The 16,125-nt window shown below is 38.2% G+C and overlaps 1 protein-coding gene across 1 annotated transcript in view; it reads right to left on the reverse strand.

Moving 5' to 3' along the window:
• Positions 1–16,125, reverse strand: part of Pde7b (phosphodiesterase 7B) — a 307,847-nt gene that overhangs the window by 140,209 nt on the left and 151,513 nt on the right. The gene's annotated exons all lie outside the window — the stretch shown is intronic.

Raw genomic sequence — 16,125 nt, forward strand, 5'->3', positions numbered from 1 at the left:
AGCTGCGAAAGAAGTGAGTTAGAGAAGCATCAAGGTCCCCGTGCCTATGCATATTGTGGGTCTGTACTGTCTGGACCCACAACTTGGGATGGCTACAAACCCACTTTCAAATGGAAGCAGTCATTTTCAAGAATGTTCACAGGGGGCCTGAGCGGTCTTGAAAAGAAAGGGGAAATGTGTGGAAGATTCACTTTCTGGAGAGAGCGCACTGTGGGCATAATATCTGGGCCACTGACTACTGTGTCCCCACATGAGAGCGGTTGAATTGAGGACAACCATGGGCCAGTTCTCTTGTTTCCTGAGGCTGGGAGATGAAGGCGCTCACCCTGGAAGCAGAACCAACACAGCAACAAGGGATGCCCCCCGTAGCTTATGTGAAAGGCCCTGGACATAAACGAAAGTGGGGGTGGTATTATGCTTGGCACTTTCCTCAGTAAATTGGGTTTGTGGGAACAATTTGAACTTGAGCATTCACATGGATAGCCCCTGTTTTCTTGGAGGACATTGTAACAACCCGATCTTCCTCTCCTCTCCACATCTCTGCAGTGCAAAGGGCTTTGTTTTGGTTGGCCCTTCATTTTGCTGATGTACAATCTGTTGCTCTTGCTCTACATTCCTTTTGGAGCTGGTTTGATCACACAATCATTTGATGTTTCTTTAGGGGAGCGTGGAGGAGACATGGGGGAGAGGAGAAAGAGCATCATAGAGTGTGTTTTGTTTTCATTGCTCCTACCTCATTTTTAAAAAAAGCTTCTGTGATTTTGTTGTTAGTATTATTCCATTATTTCTCCGAACCTATGGTTAAGAAGGTGGGTGTTCCACACTGGTAAGTGATTTAAGTGATTTTCTTTTCTTTTCTTCTTTCTTTCTCTCTCTCTCTCTCTCTCTCTCTCTCTCTCTCTCTCTCTCTTCTTTCTTTCTTTTCCCTCTGGGTGGAAGAGTATACCAGCAAACCTATTCTCTTTCCAAATACATGAAAAAGGAGCAAAACAATGAAAAAATCAAAGACACTACTTTTCATGACTTTCATCATTAAAATATTGATCAAACAGCTCTTCCTAATACAACCAGATATTTATACCACCCACTGAGGGAATAATCAGTGATCACTTTATCAGGAAGTGGTGCCATTCTTTATTTCCCTGTTAGCAGATGAAAGGATTCCGCCTCAGTGTGACACATCCGCCACTTCAGCCCTTCCAGTCCTATCTTCCCTCTCCATCAGACTGGAGGCACCAAAGCTTTTCAGAATTGAGAGACAATATTTTCTTTAATAAGCACATGTAGGCTGCTGCACTCTATTACCATATTTCCTGAATAATGTTTTAAACTCACTTCTTAGTCACAAACTTCCTTGACATAACAACTGAAGAGTTTCCTAAGTGTTTGACTATTTTTATTTTTGTTCAGTTATTTTGCAATAGCACTTAGCATCAGGATATCCTGACCCTTGGAACAAAGGGGTTAAGAACAAAGAAAACAAATATATGATATAATATATATCACATACGCCAATATTATGAACATGACTCTTCATTGTACAGTTCTTCAAGAATGAAGTTTTATTTTTTAATCCAAGGATATAAATTTACACTGTATTCTTCATAATATTTTACATATTTCCTTGTAAAATGTGAAGTTATAAGATGTTGGACCATGGAGCATGAAGACTTCCTATGGGAGATAAGTTAGGGCTAAGCAAACACTATTTCAAATTTTCATTCCTAAGGAAGAACCTACTTCACTTGAAGGTTTGAAAGTTAAAAATGTTTGAACAATTTAAAAAATTTCCCCCAATGTGGGATTATCTTCATCCCAGAGCAGAAGTGCAAAAATACCACAAGAAAGGTCGTTCTCATGGTATTTCTGGCTCACATAGAAACAGGAAGTACAGGAAATCTTGCGAGAAAGCTTGGCTCAGGAGATTTTGGCTCAACTGCAAGCTCAAAAGAGGGGCAAACTGATGGGATGGTGGCTGGAACTTACTGGACTAAAATCTCTGTGTCACATTATTGCTCTGAAAGGTGGTTTTGTTACGTTTTGCAGCTGGCATCTCTTAGGCTGTCATCCCTTTAGTCTTGCAGATAGTTACCTTAGAAGAACATGCCTATCAAGCTATAGTTTTTCCTCTGCTTGTGCCATGAGTATCATTCACTTTGATACTGTGTTAGCAGTCTGTGTTACAGGGTATGGAGCAACGGGTGGAGATATTCAGTGCTCAGAGGAGTCATGGGGCAAAGTCTCATCTACCTGACTTGTAAGAACTCTTAAAAATGTTAACATCTGTAATTCACGTGCTACAGTCAGAAAATTTTAGGACGGATTTTCAAAATAACCAAGTTTCTTTTTTCAGTCATTGTGAGTCAACCTAACATCCCATTAAGAGGAAAATAGAGGAGTTCTCTTCTTGTGTGAAAGAAATGTACTGAGAACTATCAAAGACAAAACAGCTTGTTCCAATGGAAACCTAATTCTAGCAGAAAGATTTCATGCGTGGTTGCAGGTATAAAAGAGAAGAAATCGATAACTCTAAGACAAAAAGAAGAGTGTCCAAGGCATAGTTGATTTGGTCCCTGAATTATTTTGAAGAATCTTTAATGTTCTGATGGCTATGTAAAAATCTCATAGACTGTGGGTGCTCTAGTCACTAGACAGATAAGCCTTTTTATGATTTTAAAAATAAAATATTAACAATATTAAGTATATCCAATCATTCTAGCGAATGAACCTTAAAAATGCAAACTTAGAAACTGATATTCATTGCCACCTTATTTTCTTTTTAGTCAATAAATTCTCATAAAACCTCATCTTAATTAAAATCTAATTCAATTATTTTGGAAGTACTTGCTCTTTTAGTCCTCATCTCTTTTCTATCATTTGGGGAAAAATGTCAAACTATTGATGGGACTGTCCTCTCCATCAATTCAGTTCAAATATGAATGTGTAAACACACACACACACACACACGCACGCACGCACGCACACACACACGTGCGCGTGTGACCACCCTGTTTTCATAGACGCAACTCAAATGCAACTCAAAATGAACAGGGAAGGGAACACAGGTCTTTTAACTTTGTTTAACGTAGTCTAAGAAGCTCAAACAATTTACAGTGTCCTTCAGGAGAAACAGAAATGTAATAGCTTTGGCCTTAGCTAATCTCAAGGAACGGTGCCAGCGAGTAGGGAAAAGGACTGGGTCTGCAGACCAACCATACAAGGCAGTACATATTTCTGTTGTCATGTGGGAAAGGGGGAGAGTGGGTGGGGCAAGATGAGGAAAGATGAGATGGGGAAAGTAAAGGGGTTGAGCTGGCAGATTCATAGTTTGATTTCACAACAGGTATCTAAGCTATACCCAATCACTCTCTTATTCACTTTGCAAGTATGTACTGACTGTGAGGACAACAGCAGCAAGAAGCACTTCCTGTCTTGGTCCCTGGGTTGTTTTTTTTTTTTTTTTTTCAGGTACCTGGACCTATATAGCTCTGTTGCCTAGATGCTGGCTTTCAGTGTGAGTTACATCTGGTCTTCTTCCATTGTTGTTATTATTTTTTGTTTTTCTAAAGAGAGGAACCAGGGTTCCAGCTGGTGTCAGACCTCTATTCTGGCTCTTAGGTATCTTAATCTATGCTAAATTGACTGTCTCTGAGAGTTTTGCCAACTCAAGTGATGAGATCAAGGTGGTAGGAAGACCTACTTGCTTTCCTTGGTTCCTCCTTGCTAGTGAACATGGCCTCCTGTTCTTTTCCACATTGAACATAACTCTACAGTGTGTGACCCTGGCCACCTCTGACTGTAGCCTTTGCAGGATTCCAAAACCTATCTTCTGATTGTGAAAGATCCTAAGTGGTGGTAGAGGACACTTATTCATAATTTCATATTTGAGTGTGTCTACTTTTTATAAAACAGCTACAACAATAAAATCTCTAAAACAACCCTACATGCCTACTGAGGTTTACAAAAACTGGGTTTCACTACCAAATTTTGCTTAAAACTTAGTGCCTTATCTACAAATGGATATAAGAGCAAAAAGCACCTTATCCATTGCACTGGGATCTTATAAGAAGATCAAAATGTGAGCTATTTTAAAACCAAAATGTGCTACAAAATATAATATTATTATTTTTAAACTATAAGATAACATACTTGGCAATTTACTTAAACTAAAACTTTAGCCAGGGATCTATTGGAAATCTTAAAAGTCAAACCCACCCCTTGAAGTCAACATCCCTTTGGAAATTTGCCCTCCTCATGGAGATACAGGCATTGAGGAAATCAAAGATAGGGGTAGTAGGTAGAGGGTATTGGGGAGTGGTTCCTGGGGATATTTAAGAGTGGAAAGGCAGAATAAGGTGGACAAAATTGTTGACCTGTGAATCAGCATAGTTAGATAAAAGGTAATGTACGTGTGAACTTACTAGAAGTGGCTCAATAAGATAAATATTATTTATAAGTCCATTTTGGAGATGTAACAGCTCATGAATTACATCTAGGTTGAAGCCTGCATGATCTTTACTGTGGGTTATTTGGTGCTCCAGTTAATACTGTATAGGTTTGGGCAAAGGAGAATTGTGCTTCCGGAAGTCCATAATGATTAATGGGTGTGTCTGATGTTCCTGCTCTGTGTCCTATGCTCTGCTAAGGAGCATGTGTCTTCAGGCTGCCTGCTGGCCTCATTTCCCTAGACAAACTTATGAGAGCCTCACATTATTTGCTGGGGTCTTTATTCCTCAAACATTTTTAGAATTTTGATTGCTTATCAATTTGTACATTTAAAAGAAGTATTTGTGCAAAACCAAATATAATGTATAACAAGGGACCTAAAGTCTGAAATATGTTTTTTTTTCTTGTTTCATTCTGTACAAGTGAGATGGCTGACTTCTGAAATTTCTCAGGAATTACGCTGGGCTCAGAAGACCCCAAGGAGTGTGGAGGGCAGACAATCCACAAAGGGTTGCTGGATGAGGGCTTTTCCTCTTAATATAATAAAAGTAAACAGGTCACTAATAAGATACAGAAAGATTATTGATGCAAACAACATAACAAAGGGAAGTGAAAAAATAGTAAGGAATAAAGCCTTCTAACAGGACCTACATTTGCCCTTGATATTCACTTACCTTTACCTGAAAGGATCTCAACGTCAGTTTGAAAGAAGGAAATTTCAACTGCTCCATGTGTATGGAGTATAACCCTGCTGCCTCTTCCAATGATTATTTTTTTCTCTTTTGGTTTTCTCTTATTACCTCCTGGGGGTTATGAATTTCATGAAATATCTATGCCAACAGGTGTCTCTCAGATGCGATTCTGTTTCTCAGATGTTAATATGCAAAGAATAACCAGGTAATCCATTAAAATGCAAGATTCTAATTTGACAGATCTGGGTAGGGACCTGAGACTTTTTAATAAAAGACTGAGACTTTGCATTTCTAACAAGTTCCCAGAGGATGACAACAGTGTTGATCTGTGACTATATTCTGAGTGACAGGCCTAGAGGTCTACCATGTGACAGCTATTTTCTGCTTGTTCTGTATTAGTCATTTATGAAAGAAAATGCAGCCGAAGATCCATTCTTTACAGATACACCTATTAGAATGGAGAACAATTATACTGCTGGGGTCAAGCACTTTCAAAGGAAATAAACAATCAGAACTGCTACATAAGAATGAGGGCAGTATCAAGGGATATTCATGACCTTGAGCCACTGCTTGGCTTTTTAATTTTGTTTATTGTTTCCCTTATGGATTAACTTTAAAGATAAGATTGAATATTAAGTGTAAGCCACTGTGGTGAACATATATGATCACTCTTAAAGAACTTTATTACCAAGTTTTTGAAAGTCTGTTCTCATCAAATGTCAAACAAAACTTAGCCAATTTTGCCATCCCTTTTCAGCATTTTCTTGCACCCCGTCACCATTTCCAGAATGGCTGGAGTACAGGAAAGGCTCTGAGTCTTCAATCTTCATCATTGGGATACTCTCACCAAGACCAGTTTCTTCATTTAATTTATTATACATTATGCAAAGTGGTCTTTGGAGGAAGCCTGGTAATCTTTCCGACTGTAATATTCCAGGCATGAATGAATGGTGACCAGATGATTCCACAAAGAAATAAAGATGGGAAAAAGTCTTTCATGGCACTGTAGCCAGTGGCCAATGCTGCTGCTGACTCAGAGAAATGCACCACAATGCCATTTCTCATGTTTTGACTTAGCAAAACACAGACATACAGAAAACACAAAAGACAAAATAAACTCTACAGCAGGCCACACTTTTTAACAGGTATCTCCTGGAAGTCATGCTGCCCCTCATGCAGTATTTGTGAGGTGCCAGGAGCCAGAGGCATGTGAAATCAGCTGGAAGATGAGGGTAATCAAGAGCATGAGGCTAGAAATATCCCCACATTTATATGATTAAAAATTTGTACAGTTAACTAAACAAGAACGCTTAGAATAAATGAAAGCATCTGTTGGTAATTGAAAACACAGTTTGTTATATTTTTTCCATTGTCTTCCTTGGTTCTTTCTAAGGCTAAATGCTTTGCTATGGTTACAAACACCTATATTTCCTGTTATCCAGTGGAACAACTAAAAAAAAAAAGCAAGAAAGAGGAAGCTGGAAGATATTGTATTAACGATTAATATACATCATCTTATCATTTCAGATAATTTTAGAAATTGTCCTCTGGGGTGGCAGGAGAACTGAGAGTGAAAATAAAGGGAAGGCCATGTAATATAGGGAATATACATCATGCTCTGCAAAGTGTGGTGTGGGGATTCCCAACAAATCATTTTTTGGTTTGATATATAGTGTTGCTAGAAGAATAACAGCACTATACCCAAAGAAAGAATGCACAGCACACTGGAATACTTCACAGCATTGATGTGTGTATAAGACCTTTGCATCAAAAGTTTCTCTACGAATTTCCTTTTGGTAATTTCCTTTTTTCACCCCCTCTTCCCTAGTCAAAATCAAGTGATATTTTGTTCCTTCTGTTCTGTAAATTACCTAAAAAGATTGTGCATCTTTCTGTCTCTAGGATATGGAAACCAACTTGTTCTGTTCTATTTTCTTATTTGAATCTCTGGGTCTTTCTTTGTCTTCCATGGGCCCCTTCTTGAATCTATCCTGTGGTCTGCTAGTAAGACTTCTTGCACTTCTTGTTCTCTGATATATCTTTGCATTTGACATTGACAGTCTGTCATCCACTTAAATGCAAAGTAAAATCTACTGACCTTTGGTTTGTATACGTTCTGTCTCTTGCTGCTCTTTATGTTTGTATGTCTGAATTAGAGTATCAGGGCTCAACTTCAGAAGTACATCCCCAGGCTTTTAATCAATGCCTCTTTAATACTGTTACTACTACCCCAACCTTGCCTTCAAACTTTGAGGAGTTGGTTGATTGAGCTGTCATTAAGATATTCAACTCTTATTAACCATTAAAGAAACTTCAGTTAAGTCCTGTTTGTCTTTAAATGTTGTTGTATTGTGGACTGGACATAAAAAAAATCATGTCATTTTCAAATATGTAACATATAAAATGTGATGGGCAACTACTAAGATTAATTTAACATAAAGAAAATTATTATTTACAAAAACAGTCCCTTTGTGGGGCATTCAACTTTCAAAAATAGGCTCCCATTCACCAAGTCACTCGAATTTATGTCAGATACACACTCAACATGCCAGATGCACTCAGATACTATGAATAGCAGTGGAATAATGGCCTCTGAAGATGTCCACATCCTAGGACCTTGTAACCTGTAAAGATGTTGGGTTACACAGCAAAGGGAAATTCAAGTAGCTGAAGAAATTGGGGGATTGCTATCAGCTGGTATTCCACTAGGGAGAATGTCTGGATTATCTGAATGGGCCCAATGTAACCCTGAGAGGTCTTTGTATGAAAGAGAAAGATAGGAGAATCAGTGGCAGAGGGGTGTGCTATGAGAAGGACTCTGCTTGCTGGCTTTGAAGATAGCAATGTGCCCACAGCCAGCAACAATGGATCCTCCAAAAGATGGAAAAGATGAGAAAATGCAGTTTCCCTTTGAGTTACCAGAAAGAAACACAAAACTGGGGGAACCTTGATTTTGGTCCAGTGGGATGCATTTCAATTCTTTAGCCTTCAGAACTATAACATAATAAATCTGAGTTCTTTTAAGTCATTTTAAGTATGGCAATTTGTTGTAATAACAAAAAAATGAATATATTATGTTTTTGCTTGAAGTGTCTCCCTTGTTGGGAGACATCTTTTTCCATTTGTTAAACCCAGACAAAGTCTCATTTGGTTCCCTGCCTCAAAAATAATTCTTCTGTTTAAATTAAACAGTACATCTTATCCATTTTATTTATCAGCAATGCAACTTTATTTCTACCAGTATTTTCCCCTGGTACTCTGGCCTGTCTTTTAATGTAGACTTTAGAAGTTACTTTGTAACTTGAATTATAGTGATGTATCCTTTATTCATTCATTAGCTACCTATTATTGAGCCTGCTCCATACCAAGTGTTCAATATATAAAAAACATGATTCTTGACCTGGAAATTGTTTACAATTTTAGTCGAGAGACAGACATAAGCACAACTAATTATAAAGTACAGTGAATTGTAGTGTTATACTATAAAGGTGGATATAATAAGTCTCGATTAGTGTTTGCTATTATAATGATGATAATCAACTTTTTTTCATTAAATGTTTCTCCATAGCATGAAACTAAGACAATGCCTTAGAAATTGCTACTTAAACTTTTAAAAATTATGTGCAATATACTATGACATCAAATCTGTACAGAGCCAGGAAAACATATTTTTACTGATTTTTTTATTTAATAGAATTTTTAAATGTTTAATGATTTAAAAACTTCTAAAGTATTCTTACTTTTTTTTCTTAGGTGAGTTGATATTATTTTCCTAGCCAACTGTTGGCTTAAGAAAAATTCTTTTTCCAACAGAGCAAAGAAAGAGGAATCAACACTGCTTGTGTTTTAAGGGAGTTTAGAGATACATGATTTCTATAAGAACATGCCTTGGTCACCTTGGGTTGCAATATTAAAATACCATAGGCTGAATGGATTAAAAACATAAATTAATTGTTCATAATTCTGGAGGCTAGACAAAGGTCAGGGTACCAAAGGTCAGGCAGGGTCAGGTTTTGGTGAGGCTTCTTCTCTTGCCTTTCTGCTATACCCTCACATGCCAGAGAAAGAGAGGAAGCAAGTTCTCTGGTGACTCTTGTGACAAGGGTGCTAATTACTTCTCAAAGGCCCCATCTCCAGGACCATTGCATTGGATTAAGGTTTAAACATATGAATTTTGGGGGGGGACACAAGTATTTGGTTGGTAGCATATATTGTTTTCAAATTTTGTCAATAGTAAAGCATGATCTGGACAGCAAAGCTTTGGGTTCCCACAGACCTGAATGCAGACACTACCTCTGTAGTATGCTTATTTACCAAACACAGCGCTAAGCTATTCAAAAATACAAAATTTCTCATTTAATCCTTACAAGAATTTGAAAGAGGTAGACACAACATAAAAGTAACTTGCGGGAGATTCAGATACGATGAAGCTTCCAAGGTTGATAATAACCTTTTAATACTATGCTATACTGTGTGTGGTTGTAATAGTGTATGAAACAATAGGAACCATGCTTAATTTATAGCTTAACTGTAGCTGGTTGTATCATTAAACTAAAAAGTGAGATGGGCTATAAAAGAAAGAATAATGGTGACACCCCAGCATCTTTTTCTATAGCTGTTGTGGCTTGGGTATGAGGTGTCCCTTAAAGCTCCTGTGTTAATACAGGAATGCTCAGAGGTGAGATCGCTGAATTGTGTGAGATGTAACCTAAACAATACCCCCTGGTTTGAATGGACTGACTGTGTAGTAACTGCAGGCAGGTGGGATGTAGCTGGAGGATGTGAGTCACTGGGGTTGTGACCTGGAAAGCTTCACCTCCCTTTGGCCCTACACCCTTTTCTCCCTCTTTTTTGCATCCTGGCCACCATGAGCTGAGCATGGCTTTCCATCACACCCTTCCACCATGATGTTCTGCCTCACCTTGAGCCCAGAACAATGGACTTGCCTGACTAGAGACTAAACCTCTGGAACAATGAGCCAAAACAAACCATTACTTCTTAGAGTGGTTCTCCATGGGTATTCTGGTCACAGCATCGCAAAGCTAACATAGCTATTCTTCATGGCAGGATTACCTTGTGTTCCTCAAGTCAAAATCACACCTTCATTGTCACTATGGTCATGAATGTTACCATCAGGGTGGACTTCAGAACCTTGCCAGAGCCCTCATCAAAGAAAGTGCTGAAGAAAGTCTTCTTCCTCTCTCAGCATGACCAAAGAGGAATAATATGTTATGCATGGACATTTAAAAAAAATTAAATGAATGTATCTGGTCTCCTTTCAGTAATGGAGTGGTTTCTTCAAATCAAACCCTACATTATCTATGACTTTATTCCTTAGGAGAAACAAGCTTGATTGACCCATACCATCGCTGTGATTGCCATTGCTGCACACTGTAACTACTGGGGTTAGTGATGGAAGACCATCAGAGTTGTTTTTATGTTATGTAAATAAAATTATTGCAGCAGCAACTTTGCTGCCTCTGACCTTAATTCCTGGGTCTGAAGAACCAAAGAATGATGACGTGGAATTGGTGAATGGCATCCACAGACTTTCCCAAGATATAGAACAGATATTTTCCTTTTGGAGCTATTGAGTAAGGCAGCTTATAATATCTCAGTGCCAGCTGCATCTGTGTTTTCTAAACAGCTTGACCAGAAATGGAAAGAAAAAGAGCCTTAAATGTTTCCAAGTGTTAAGGAAATGACTTGGGTCACTTTTTGCCTGGACAACATTACTTGTGGGGAATTTGGATCTGGCCCCCAGCTGATGTCTGTCCTGGGGTAGAAGATGCATAGACAAAGCTGAGGACAGTCATGTGTCCAGTGGAACAGATGTGTTTGCTGCCTCAGTTACTTTCTTTGGTTTTACTTTCTTTGGTTTTACAGGGTAAATCTGATTACTAAAGAACTTATATTTACAAACTTTTTTACTAGGTAAGTATAAATCTATAAAGTCACCATCACTTTTATGATACTCCTTCCTTTTAAAGGTGTTGCAGAATGATCGAAGGGCTTGACTCTTTAAGTGATATGCCTAAGGGAAGGAAGAAATAAATCCTGGGGCAAATCGATCTGACATTCAAAAGCTTCAACAACTTTTTGTATTCTTCCTTCCTGTCCCCAATAATAATTTACTAATAAACTCATTTATTACTTGAGTTAATAGTAAATGCTCTAAATGTTCACCTAACTCAATCTAATTAAGCCTAATTATTCCATTTGTCCCTCTACACATACTAAACACAATTTATGCTTTCTTTTATTTAGCATTTGATTATATTCTGTAAATTCTGTATTTCATCTTTATGATATTAGATTTTATGAGTGCAGGTATTTGTTTCTTTGATATCTTCCTTAAGCACCCCCTAAAGTAGTCTAGATTACAGTGTATGCTGAATTAGCACAGAGAGCTCTGTGTGGGATAGCCACAGCATTTTTGGGAAACCTCAGAAGGGTTACTTGGTGTTGCAAAATCCAGAACTCCTTTTGACCTAAACCATATTTTGGTTTCCTTGAAATTATTGAAGGGTTAGAACTTTTCCCCATTAACATGGTTGGTAAAGTCACGTTTTCCCCCAAGAGCACAACGTGCAAATAAAAGAGATTGGTATGGAAATCTACTTGGGGTTTTACCCCTTTGGTTCATCATTCTTATTTCTAACCTCTTGGTCAAACATGCCACTTCCACCTATTTTCTTCAAGCTGGCATTTCTTGGGGGCTTTGGGGGAAAGAATTCAGAAACAAAAGAAAATGTACCAAAACAAGACTGCTTTTACTCTCCAATAGAAAAAGCGGATTGAATAAAAGAGTTTTGTGGGCAATTAAGAGGATTAAATGAGAGCACAAGTGGGAAGTACACAGGACAAGGCCAGGCACTAAGTAGGTATTCAATAAAATCCAGCTATTATGGTCTCTTCCAAGTTACCTGTTCTCTTCTCTATGGAGTTGGTATCAATGACCCCTTTAGCCCTATATGCCACTAGTAGAGCCAGCAGGTGTGGGATGAAGGTGATATATGAAAGGGAAAAGATAGGAGAGATGAATGTAAGAAAAAATAGTGTATGTTTGGTAGAAAGTGGCCAAGGAGCTAAACGAAAGACAAGATAAAGATTAAAAGAAAATAAAGAGAAAAGAAGAGTACAGATTTCCACTAACAATGATCTGGAAGTTTACCCCAAGACAGGGAGGAGATAGGCTTCTGGCCCCTTGACCTCCATATTGGCCTACTGCTGTCTCTTTACCTCATATTCTAACTATTTATTTATTTATTGGTACTAGGATTGAACTCAGGGGCACTCAACCACTGAGCCACATCCCCATCCCCATTTTGTATTATATTAGAGACAAGGTTGCTTAGCCCCTTGCCATTGCTGAGGCTGGCTTTGAACTCACGATTCTCCTGTCTCAGCCTCCCGAGCCACTGGGATTACAGGTGTGTACCATGACATCTATCTTTCATGTTCTAACTTTTATCACGTGTTACAGGTCATCTGGAAGGCCCTCCAGATCCAATTTTACAAACTATAGTCTGAAATTATTATTTTCATTTCTATAGTGTGATCTAAATAGCCACCAACTGTGAAAATTGATTTAGTTTCTCCCTAAAACTCTGTAAATCCATTATAACATGCTATAACAACATGTTTTAGAAATGCTATTTTTTTTCTAGCTCTCCTTCCAAGGATGCAGTTAGTGAATTATCAAGGGCTTTCTTGGTGAGGCATTGTCATCTATAAGCTGGCCTCTTAAGGACATTGCAAGAAGCCGGGTCCTGGCTAGTAAACAAAGCACTTTGGAAACTCCTTACCTTTTCAGGCCTTAAGAACATTATTTAGGGCATTAAAGTAGCAATTTTCTAAATGATGTGTTTGTGGCCTGAAAAAAGTAACAGCAACTCTCAGAAAGCCTTTTTTTTCCCCCCCTCAGGGGGTGGCCATGGAATGACTCCTATAATGAGAGAACTCAGAAGTTTCCTTTAAGAGTGTTAGTTGATTTGGGCACTGGGAGAAATTGTAGAAGCTGACAGTGTCAAAGAAAAGCAAAAAATGATTATCTTTTTTTGTTAGGAGAAGGATTGAAAAAGAAAGGTGCTCTGTCCAGAGGAAGCCAGTGTTACTGTTATGGAAGAGATCATAATCGCTGGCTTTTTTTTCTGAACTGTCATTTCTCAGCCCTTCTGATGAAGAGTGGAGAAAGAGTGTTGGTGAGGTTAGTGTGGGTGTGGACTGGGGGACAATCAGGAGATCTGGTGGTCTCTATTACATCCAGGATTCAGATAGAATTGATCCCAGGGCTCCTAGGACTCTGCCAGGTCTCAAAGGTAAGATTCCAGTTTAGGGGGTCCTAGGAAGTCCCTGAGCTTGTCAAAGTGGCAGTGTCCTGCTTTGTGGACAATGTCTTGGATCTTTTGCACCAAGAGAAGAGTCTGAGCCAAGTGTGATATTACTAGTTTAACTGCCAACCAGAGCAGGTTATTCATCAGGTATAGCAGGTGCCTGTTCACTGCATGAATGACCATGTACCTTGAATGGCCTCACATGAATCCAAAAAATAAACCCATGATCTGAGGAACAAGCAAGAGTCTCAGAAAGCAGTGACCTGATGGAAACTTGGCCAGCATGGAACTGCACTAATAAGTAGCTAGTTGGGGTGTGTGGGGGGGAAGGTTTCAGATTCTCCTGGCACAGGAGTAAGATGAAAGAGTGGGAAAGACCCTAATGAATGAACTAGGTTGCTATTCTGAAAGATGAAGATGGGCAGAGTGACAGGGACTCCATAAGCAAAGGAGAGGGTGGCATGAAATGAGATTTCAGTCCAGACAATGTGGGGCTGTGGAGACTAGAAAATGTTTTTGGATGTCCTTCCAGTGTGATGACAAGCCATTAGAAGGTTTCAGAAGAAGAGTGACATGATTTAATATAGTTTTCATGAGACCACACTGGTAGCTTTGTGGAGAAGGGATTGTATATGAGCAAGAGCTGAAACAGAAATTAACCAAGAGGCTAATAAAATTCAAGAAAGAATGACGGCTTGGTTAGAGCAGTAGCAGTGAAACCCATGGAAAAATAAACAGTTTCAGAAAATATTCTGGAGGTGGGGTTTCTACATGGTATCCATTGGTGGGTGAAGAAAAGAGAGCTGCTAGGGTCTAATGTTATTTGTGGGGATGGTAAGAAATATATTCAGATATATTTAATCAAAGAGTTGGTTGGATAATGTAAGTTTGGGATGACTTTTAGATACCAAGGAGATATCAGGTAGGGAGTGTGAGTATGGAGTATAGAGGAAAATCAGTCCTTATATAATTATTTGGGAGGTTTTTAAATAAAAGCAAATAAACATCAAGCTAGTTCAGTCTAGTTGGTGAGTTCACCAACTCCAAATCAACTCTTAGAGAATTAGGCATAAAGCATGAAGGATAAAGAATGGGAAAGAGTTATACCTCTACTCTTAGAAACTATTTCTAAAGGGGAGGCGGGTTAAAAATCATAGTGTTGATAAAATGTGGTAAATGGAGATAAATGCGGTGAAATAGGACATATAAAGAAAGCTGCACTAACTAGTTATGCCTGGAATTGTCAGGGACTGTAGAGACAAGAGGTGACCTGAAAGTCATTGGATAGGAACAGTTTTCTTATAACTCCCTTCCTCTTAGTATGGGTGGTTACTTAGAGATCGTAGTGAGCAGATGGGGTTGGTTGCAGAAATGTTAAATGGACAAAAAGTAATTTTTTTCAGCCTTTAGAGGCCCTGTTCTTAAGCAAGGCAACAATAACCCTGGGACTCAGCAGTTTGCTATGTGAAGAGTGGTTTGCTTTTGATCAGTAGTCTCCTGCCTTAGGGACATGGAATGATAAGGAATCAAGGCCTGGGAGAATCTTCCTGCAATATATTTAAAGGTTATATTACTATATATTTCAACATATTAGGTGGTTTAATTTGTTCATCTACAAGTATTAAAAACATAAATATGTATATGCATGCATGTGTCTAAGTAAAATATTTAGCTGTGATAAGATTATGTAGGTCATCAAAAATGTTCAATTCTTTGTTTGAACTTTAATTCTATCAACTCAGCTAGATGGTGAAGCAAGAGAGTAGAACAGGACTCTCCAGAAATCATTTTTCCTTCCACTGTAGAAACATCAATTTGAACAGCTATCCACATGCAAAAATACCTTCATAAAAGCTCAAGAAATCAGGTGAGAGACCCCAGTGCCTGGTCATAGCACAATAATAGGAAATGATGCATTGAAGAAGGTGATTTTACAACTCATTGAAATAATATTGTTACTCTTTGTTGAACAGAAACTCCAATTAATTGTGGTTAATAAAAAAAGAAAAAGGAACACCCAAACAATTATTTCCAAATTAATTCTGTCTCATAGACAAAATATATCTAACATGAAGCACACTGGGGGACAAAATGGTAAAAACCATATTTGGTGGTGCCTGAATATCACAGGGTCAGCTCTAATATATCATCAACTTGGTGGCTATGTCTTTTCTTTCTCTTCTTCACTTCTTAGTTGAACTACTAAGTTGTCAACCATTCAATTCCTTTATTACTTATTCTAACTATTTGTAAAATTAAAAATAATTTTTTCAGGGAATTAATTTCATACTTATTTGAAACAATGGCATTCTTACAAAGCACCTTGTAATTTACCAGAAGAGAATTAGTTAAATGTCCTTTCCTTTAATCACTTTACTTGTTGAACCATTTATTCCAAGCAAAATCATCTATTAACCTCAGAAACAGGTCAGTTTTAATAAAGTGCTGTGCATTTCTATAGTGTTTACTTTCAGGATTATATTTTAAAGAATCCACTTATTTGTGTACCTATTGATTCATTTGAATTGGATAAAAGCAGAAATTGTGTTTTTATGAAAGTGGAGACGGAGCTGGGTGGATGGCTTTGAGAGGTGGGGAGAAAGAAAGACAGGAACACACTGCCAGGAGTTAGGGATGCTGGGTCAGAAAAA

Source organism: Urocitellus parryii, chromosome 8 (assembly GCF_045843805.1).
Source record: "Urocitellus parryii isolate mUroPar1 chromosome 8, mUroPar1.hap1, whole genome shotgun sequence".
Classification (NCBI taxonomy): domain Eukaryota; kingdom Metazoa; phylum Chordata; class Mammalia; order Rodentia; family Sciuridae; genus Urocitellus; species Urocitellus parryii.